Genomic DNA, 9,923 nt, shown 5'->3' on the forward strand with positions numbered 1-9,923 from the left:
TACCAGGTTTCGAACCGGACTTTGGATCTGGCTTGGGTCTGGTTCAGTGGGGATTTTAGGGTTTTGGTGAGGTAAGTTTGACTTGGGTTTGATGAGAGGATTTGGCTTGGCTAGATATTGATCCGATTTAATCAACTCCATGGCTCATCTTTTGGTTCCCTACAAAAATCATGAAATAACAACAAAATTAGGAAGAAATTATAACAAGCTCCAAATTATATCCTAACTCGTAAAACATGATGTTAAACAACATTTAATTGCACGAAAGGATAAGAAAATGCTAGGTATGAGAGCTATAATAACATCACTAAATGATAATTATCACCATGCTATGTACTCGACCTGATATCTCGTATGCTTTGAGCATGACGAGCAGATACCAGTCAGATCCAGGTGAAAGTCACTGGATAGCGGTCAAGAATATTCTTAAGTACTTAAGAAGGACTAAAGAATATTTCTTGATATATGAAGGCAATGATGAGCTAGCTGTAAAGGGTTACAGTGATGCTAGCTTCCAGACCGACCAGGATGACTATAGATCGCAGTCGAGGTTCGTGTTTTGCTTAAATGGTGGTGTTGTGAGCTGGAAGAGTTCGAAGCAGGACACAGTAGCTGATTCTACAACAGAGGTCGAGTATATTGCTGCATCAGAGGCAGCAAAGGAGGCAGTTTGGATCCGCAAGTTGATCACTGAACTTGGGGTGGTTCCTAGCATCGCTGACCCAGTTGAGCTCTATTGTGACAACAATGGAGCTATAGCACAGGCGAAGGAACCTCGCTCACACCAGCGGACCAAGCACATACTACGGCGCTTCCATCTCATTCGAGAGATTATCGATAGAGGAGATGTGAAGATTTGCAGAGTACCTACAGAGGCTAACATCGTAGATCCCTTGACCAAGGCTTTGGCACAGAGAAAGCATGATGGTCACACTAGGTCATTAGGCCTTAGAGCCTATACTGATTGGCACTAGTGCTAGTGGGAGATTGTTAGTTAGAGCCCTAGAGCCAATCATTTGATGATTGTATGGACTCATTGTATCATATTCTTGTATATTAATAAAGGCATTTGTTTGGTTATTATACTTATTTGTATTAGTGCCAAATATGTTGGTGCAATATCCCTCAGGTCAAGGTTGACCTGGGTAACCAAGCTGAGTCTTGGTTTGGGTTTAGATGTTTGACAATAAGATATTGATTGAAGAAGAGTCAAGTAGGTCAAGGTTGACTGGATACTTGACTGGGAAGTCCTAACTGGGATGTTAGGCAAAATGAAAGTCCTGGTGAGTGAAGCCAGGCAGAAGGAAGTCCTAGTGAGTGAAGCTAGGCAGATGGAAATCCTGGTGAGTGAAGCCAGGTGAAAGTCCTAGTGAGTGAAGCTAGGCAGATGGAAATCCTGGTGAGTGAAGCCAGGTGAAAGTCCTAGTGAGTGAAGCTAGGCAGAGTGAAAACCCTAGTGAGTGAAGCTAGGTGAAAGTCCTAGTGAGTGAAGCTAGGCAGATGGAAAACCCTAGTGAGTGAAGCTAGGTGAAAGCCACAGTGAGTGAAGCCGAGCAGGAAAATCCAGATGGATCGAGGATGATCGGACATCCGGTGGAAGTCCAAGTAGGACAAAGGATTGGATACTTGGCATGAAAGAAAAGTCCAAGTAGGTCAAAGGATTGACCGGATACTTGCACGAGAAAAGTCCAAGTGGGTCAAAGGATTGACCGGACACTTGGTAAGGGAGTCCTAGCGGTCAAGGGAGTGACTAGATGCTAGGCATGACATACCAACAGTCAAGGTTGACCGGATGTTGGTTTGGGAGGTTTAGGACTTGGTTTTGGACAAAAAGTCTTTGGATCGATCGATGGATCGATCCGGACTGCCAAACAGAGCTTGGATCGATCCGTGGATCGATTCAGAGGTCCCAATCGATCGATGGATCGATTGGGGGCTTCGCGCGATAGCGCCGGATCGATCCGTGGATCGATCCAGCGCTTTCGAGCTAGGCGCCGGATCGATCCGTGGATCGATCCAAGCCTCCCGATCGATTGGGAACATTCGAATCGATCGGGATCCGACCGTTGGCGTCGATAAAGGCCGCATTCCTTCACTGATTCACTCCAGAGCTCTCGCCAACTCCTCCACAGCGCTCACAAAGCTCGGATCGCCAGTTCTTGAAGGATCTTGGAAGCTCTCCAAGCCAAGAAGAGAAGCTAGGGTTAGGGTTTTGTACTCATTGTAAGCTTGTAAGCTTGTATTTCTTGTATCCTTTCCCTCTCTTCTTGTATTGAGTATTGTAGGGCTTCTCCGCCCTTGGTAGTTACCACAAAGGAGAGTTTTATTTAGTGGAGGGTGTGTGTGTTGGTGTGGATCCTTGGATTAGTCACCTCTTGTGAGGTGGATACCAAGTAAAACCAACCGTGTTAGCATTGTGTGTTTGTTTCTGTATTTTCCGCTGCACATCTTTGAAGGAACAAGCAACGCCGAGCACCGAGCGAACGCGGCGAGCTATTCACCCCCCCCCCCTCTAGCTACTTTTGGTCCTAACAAAATAGACTAAGTATAATAGCGTCCTTGAGTAGAAGGTTCATACCTATATCAATCGATTAGTTGAATCGATAGTGAGATGATATAGGGAACACTACTCTAAATCATTCCTAGTCGAGTATTAACATTCAGGGACAATGTTAATACAATAAGACTAGCATGTAGGTCAGCTCGATGACTTGATCTCACAAGTCATGGATATAGAGATATCTGTTGGATCGAGAAGCGCTAGAGGGGGTGAATAGCGCTCGTGGCTATTTTGTTCGATTATCGAAAAACTATCGGAGTTAAAACGTGCAGCGGAATAAGCAGAAATAAAATAAAGAGACAACACAAAGAGACAGGTCGATTTTACTTCGTTCGGAGCCTAAGTCGACTCCTACTCGAAGGCCCGCGATCCTTGATCGCTTCCGATGGGCAACAACTATAAGCTCGTTAAAAGATTACAATTATGAATACAAATAAAAGCTATCAAAAATTATACCGACAACAAGAAATGCTAATTCTGAAGCTTCGGATCGTCGGGTACTTGTAGTAGCACTTTGGAGCGTCTTTTAGAGCAGCGTGTTGATGAAAGATCACTTAGAATTCGTTATGTCTCTTGAAGCTGCACCTCAACCCTCCTTTTATATGCCGTTCCGGGCGCCTGGATCCCTTCCGGGCGCCTGGAGTGTGACGTGGCCAACCAACCAGGATGCTCCACGTGGCGAAGTCGCGCAGGGGATAGAATTTGGTCCCGGGCGCCCGGACCTCCGGGCGCCCGGATCCATCCCGGGCGCCCGGACAGCCTTTTTCCAACAGGTTCCTCACCTGCAAACAAAGGTTAGTCCGAGCAAAATACCCTGCAAGACAATGTTAGAATATGATAAAACACAGTAAGTAATAATTGACAGTCTTCGGACTGTCCGAGTCTGACTTTGGATTTCCTCCCGGAAACCCTAGGTCGACCCGACGCCTACTGTTCCCTCTGCGGGGAACGCGTCCTCACCTACTCCACTCAGGAGATTACCTGTTGCCATTCGATCCTCCAGATCGACTGGACTTTTGCTCAGCACTCGATGCTTCCGAACTTTCTGCTGGACATCCGCTTCCCCGGCTAGTCCAGTCTTTCACCTGGTTTGCGACACCAGGACTTTTCACCTAGGGTTACCACCCCCTAGGACTTTTGCCTGAAGCTATCGACCTGCCAAGACTTTCTGCATAGGGTTACCACCCCCTATGACCTAGGGTTACCGCTCCCTAGGGTTTTCCCTTTGCCTAACCGCAGCTAGGACTTTCCTGAAATCCTCAAGTAGACTTGTTAGACTAAAAAACATCTTAACTTTGAATTCTTTGCCGTTATCAAAACACGAGTTCGATCGTCGGATGCTTCCCGCACCAACAATCTCCCCCTTTTTGATTATGGCAACACAAATTCGAAGTTAAGTAAACAAGCGAATAGATAGTCATTTTAAACACAGGCAAAATTTGCCAAGTATAGATGAACAAGGTAAAGTATAGATGAACAAGGTAACTAAAGTAAATTTTGCCCTATATACTCCCCCTTAACTTTGGCTCCCCCTTAACTTTTGCTCCCCCTTAACTTTTAACTTGAATTTTATGTTTACATTTTTGCTATTCTCCCCCTTTGCCATAACTCAAAAAATGGGCAATGTATAAAGAGTTGTACATGATTAAAGTTAGCAATGTTCAACAGAGTTTGGAAGTTAAGGTCAATTGGAATTTAAGTTTTTAGGACAAGATTATTCATTTAAGTTCAGTTGGTCCTTGATCCCAAGCACAAGTCATGTTTATATATTAGGTATCAGAGCCATAGAGAACAAAACATTCTTGAAAAAAGAAGTTGAGTATCTTTTGCCAACTGTCTAACCTTTAGTTACTTGCTGATTGTCTATAGGACAATAGCTTTTACTAGGTTAGTCAAGTTAAGTTATTTAGGTCCAGATAGACTTGACTAGAGCTGGAGAACTTTAACTTGATTAATGTTTATTGCGTATTTAACGCCCGGACTCATATTGATGCACAGATATTAGCATTCTTGAGTCCAGGCTATACCCTATGCATCTCACGCCATTCTATGTTTTTCAATCACAATCAAAGTAAACCTAGGTGTTTTGTGAGATGCTCTATTTTAATTCTAGGGGAACATGAAATCTAGGGGGAAATCCAACTTTTGAAAGTCTAGTAAAATTGGAGTTTTGAAAACTGTTTTTCCTAGAAGTTATAAAAAAATGTGACTAAAGGCTAATTTATTAGATTAAGGTATAGTCAATCAAGCCTGAAAAGAAAACTGTCCATTAGACTAAAAAGTCGACATAGATAAACGAGTCATAATAGAGCTGCTACAAGCTGTACTAGAGTCATAATAGAGCAACAGTAGGAGCTACTGAGATGATGAGGGAGGTGGTCCGGAACCCAGCGACCGGAGTAGTGTCAGGATCTCAGTGTGATGAGCCCGGTCGTCCTCTCGTAGATCTCGGCGTAAGTCGGAGAGCTCCTGTCGTACGTCTCGTCGTAAGTCGGAGACCTCCTGTCGGACCTCTCGTCGAAGATCGGAGACCTCTCGTCTCATGGACTGATGAAACTCGGAGTTCTCGTGCTGGAGACTCGACATAGCCCTCTCTAGTCCGGAAACTCGATCAGCGAGAGTGCGGGGAGCTGGGTGTGGTGCTCGAGGTGGTGGTGGGGCAGGAGCAGCCTCCTCAGGAAATAGTGCCAACATGAACTCATCATGCTCTGCCTCCTCCGCCTGCTGGTGTTGTGCCCCCCTACGCCAGGGCATGGTACCCTCATTGTCTATATGGATATTTGCTAGGGAAAAGTTCCTAGCTCCTATGATGTCAAACTCGGTCATGTAGCGGATATCACCTATGGTGACATCAATGTGTAATGAGGACATGTAAGCTGTCAGAATATGACAATAGGGCATATGTACTCGTCTGCTGGTCACATATCCAGCTGCATAAATAATAGTGGAAAAGATGTGAAGACTGATGTCTATGTCTAACCTCTAACACAGGGCATAGAGCAGGAAGGAGTGAAATGGACGCATCACTGCAATGTCGTGAGTGGTTAGCGGTAGAATACAAAGTACTAGAACCCTATAGAGGGCATAGTCCTGAATTCTAAGGTTAAGTGACCTAAACTGGGTCTCAGTGGGATCCCGCTGGTCCTCAAAGAAGGATGAATAGATCGTATCGAGGATAATATGTGAGTAGGGATCTCCAAAAGGTAGCTTCCTAGGAGGATAGCATAAAAAGGTGCAGGATGACTCTCGTAACCCTAGAAACTCACGAATGGTGGTGGGAGATAATGTGATATCTGTGCCAGCTGCCCTAGTGGTATAGGAGTAGTCGTCTACTTTCACTAGGTTGTTGTAAAATTCGGCACATAAACTTATGTTTACTGCGCTGGTGCACTCAACTATGTTTCGCAGCCTATAGTGGTTTATAGTCTCGGAGATTGGAATACAAGAGCGTAAAAAGAACGATCTGTCTATACATTTGGTTCTGATGGCTATGTAATTTGTTGACATAAACTTAATCCTAAGTTCGTCGGTGGGAAACCTAGGGTCAATGCTAGGGGTAGAGGGCCCAGCACCAGACATAGTACGCTTCCTAAATTTCAAACTAATATTATACTGAGAAATAAACAAGCATTATAAGAAATAAAGTTTAGGAGGGGTTAGACATTTTACCGAGGAGCCATTGATAGAAATTTTAGAACTGACGACCTCGGTTGAGTCACGACTCCGTATTAACCCCGAAAAATTTAAATTTTGAAAGTCTTCGCAGGTAAGCCAAGAAGCTTTAAGGAAAACTTGGGTGCAAGGGTAGGGGACGCCTCCTGCCCCCTATATATAAGGGAGTCCGGGCGCCCGGACGTGTTCCGGGCGCCCGGGGTCGTGTGAGGCGGGGCACCCGGGATCACTGCGGGCGCTCGGGGTTTGAATACCGGGGGCGCCCGCCCCCGGTTTTTGACCTTGGTATTTATATAATTATTATTTTTCTTATTAATGTTTTAATTAACTTAAAGATGCTTAAGTAAACTTGATTCTTAAACATGTTTAATTGAGAATTAATTCAAATTTTGAAATTAATTTTGAAAGGATTTTTACATAATTTTGAAGGATTTTTAAATAATTTTGAAATTAATTTTGAAAAGTTTTTTAAATAATTTTGAAATTAATTTTGAAAGGATTTTGAAATTAACTTTGAAAGGATTTTTAAATAATTTTGAAATTAATTTTGAAAAGTTTTTTTTAAAATAATTTTGAAATTAACTTTGAAAAGATTTATAAATAATTTTGAAATTAACTTTGAAAGGATTTTTAAATAATTTTGAAATTAATTTTGAAAAGTTTTTTAAATAATTTTGAAATTAACTTTGAAAAGATTTTTAAATAATTTTGAAATTAATTTTGAAAAGTTTTTTAAATAATTTTGAAATTAACTTTGAAAAGATTTTGAAATAATTTTAAAATTAACTTTGAAAGGATTTAAATAATTTTGAAATTAACTTTGAAAGGATTTTTAAAAATGATTTTGAAATTAACTTTGAAAAGATTTTGAAATTAATTTTGAAAAGATTTTTAAATCATTTTGAAATTAACTTTGAAAGGATTTAAATAACTTTGAAAGGATTTTTAAAAATGATTTTGAAATTAACTTTGAAAAGATTTTGAAATTAATTTTGAAAAGATTTTTAAATCATTTTGAAATTAACTTTGAAAGGATTTAAATAACTTTGAAAGGATTTTTAAATAATTTTGAAATTAGCTTTGAAAGGATTTTTAAATAATTTTGAAAAGATTTTTAAACCATTTTGAAATTAACTTTGAAAGGATTTAAATAACTTTGAAAGGATTTTTAAATAATTTTGAAATTAATTTTGAAAAGTTTTTTTTTAATAATTTTGAAATTAATTTTGAAGCGATTTTTAAATAATTTTGAAATTAATTTTGAAACGTTTTTTTAAATAATTTTGAAATTAACTTTGAAAAGATTTTTAAATAATTTTGAAATTAATTTTGAAAAGTTTTTTAAATAATTTTGAAATTAACTTTGAAAGGATTTTTAAATAATTTTGAAATTAACTTTGAAAGGATTTAAATAATTTTGAAATTAACTTTGAAAGGATTTTTAAAAATGATTTTGAAATTAACTTTGAAAAGATTTTGAAATTAATTTTGAAAAGATTTTTAAATCATTTTGAAATTAACTTTCAAAGGATTTAAATAACTTTAAAAGGATTTTTAAAAATGATTTTGAAATTAACTTTTAAAAGATTTTGAAATTAATTTTGAAAAGATTTTTAAATCATTTTGAAATTAACTTTGAAAGGATTTAAATAACTTTGAAAGGATTTTTAAATAATTTTGAAATTAATTTTGAAAAGTTTTTTTTAATAATTTTGAAATTAACTTTGAAAAGATTTTTAAATAATTTTGAAATTAATTTTGAAGCGTTTTTTAAATAATTTTAGTCATCTCACCCAATCTAAATTGTCAATCAGGGAATCCTATAATTGATGTGAGATGATTTATTGTTGCATTCAAGGGTCTGGTTTAACTTTGTGTTAGATTCAGGTTTAGCTTTGGGTTCAACAAGTAAGCATTCTTTGGATAAACTTCTGGGCTATGGTGAGTCACAAGGAGCTCATTAAAGTAACCATGCCTTCGAGGTTTCCCAAATAGTCCTACCCACTGAACTTAGTACAAAACCTTGGTCTAACTAGTTAGGATCCATTTAAGGGTAGCTTCGGTCAGTTCCACTTGGCCAAATGCACCAGGTTGAAGTCATATCTTCCTAGACATGCGATGCCCAAGCTTCCCTAACATACTATCATCCAAAAACTTCACCAGTACTGTGGTTCAAGTTAAACTTATCCCGTTTTAATCTAAGCTTAATTACCCTACCGGGTAATCTACTCTTGTTTTACCCATTTCGGGTAGATTAGGTTCAGTTACCCTGTCGGGTAGTTTAGTTGGGGGTGCCAGCGAGTCTGGATCCTCCATCTATTTTTATTTTTGAATTAATTTCGAATTGAATTTCAAATTTAATTTAATTTCAAATTTTTATTTAATTTAATTTTGAGTTTTGAAATTTGAATTTAGTTTATTTTGGTTTTGAGTTTTGAATTTTTAATTTAATTTAATTTTGAATTTTTAATTTAATTTTGAGTTTTTAATTAAGATCGTTTTCATTTTAGCTTTTCCTGGATCACGGCCTCGATATGGTCTGTCGAGGTAGTATATTTGATCCTTCGGAACCCAGTATTGGCCAAGTCTAATTTGATTGATCAATTTGGACTTGGGGACCCATGCTTGGACTGATTTACTACTTTGTTTGTTTATTAAGGATAAATAAGATTTATATTTCTTTTTACTTTTATATCCTAGCCCAGTTTTATTGTAGGCGGCTCTTTGTGTCCCAAGAATTAGATCCAAATTCTTGGAGCCCAGAGAGAACTTTTCTAAAGTAATTTTTAAATCTTTTAACTGATTTTTTAGATTTGAATTTTCTTTCTCAAGTTGTTGTACTTGAGTTGAATCTTCAGTTAAAGATTTTGAGTTAGTTACTCCTTTAAGAATGGTTACTTCTTTTAAAAGTGACTTAATTTTCAAATTTAACTTGGCTAATTTGTGAAGTAAATAATTGACTAAATTATTAAGCCTAGGAATACTTACAGCGGAGTCTGACCCTTCGAAAACGGATGCGGATCAGTGGCTTTGCTCGGAGTCGGCTTCTGACTCGCTCTCGGATTCGTTGATCTGGTCCCGGGCCATCAATGCGAGTAAACTTATTTAGTCGAGTTCGTCGTCTTCGTCCTCCGAAGAGGATTCGTCCCAGGTTGCCTTTAGGACTTTCCTTCTTCTTTGCTTCTTGGCTTCCTTTTGATTGGGGCAGTTGGCTTTTATATGCCCCTTTTGGTTGCACCCGTAGCAAGTGACTTCGAACTTTGTCTTTGAGTTCTGTTGAGCCTCCTTGGATTGAACTGCCTTCTTCAGATCTTTCTTGTTGAAGCCTTCTTCTTCTTGTAGAGTTTCTTTACAAGATTCACAAATTCGCTGGCCAGTTCATCTTCTGAATGTTCTGAATCGGGATCGTCTTCTGATTCCGATTCAACTTTTCGCCGTCCTCTTGATTCCCGTGTTCGACTCGTTCCTACAACCAAAGCAATCCCTTTCTCGGATGGCTGTGCATTAGTTTGTTCATGGAGTTCGAATTCACTAAATAATTCATCTAATTTCAAGGAGGACAAATCCTTAGAGACTTTATAGGCATCTACCATTGATGCCCATAGTATACTCCTAGGAAATGAGTTAAGGGCATACCTTATTATATCTCTGTTTTCTACCTTCTGCCCGATTCCATGTAAAGAATTCAGGA

The sequence above is a fragment of the Zingiber officinale genome, chromosome 1A (genome assembly GCF_018446385.1).
Source record: "Zingiber officinale cultivar Zhangliang chromosome 1A, Zo_v1.1, whole genome shotgun sequence".
Lineage (NCBI taxonomy): Eukaryota > Viridiplantae > Streptophyta > Magnoliopsida > Zingiberales > Zingiberaceae > Zingiber > Zingiber officinale.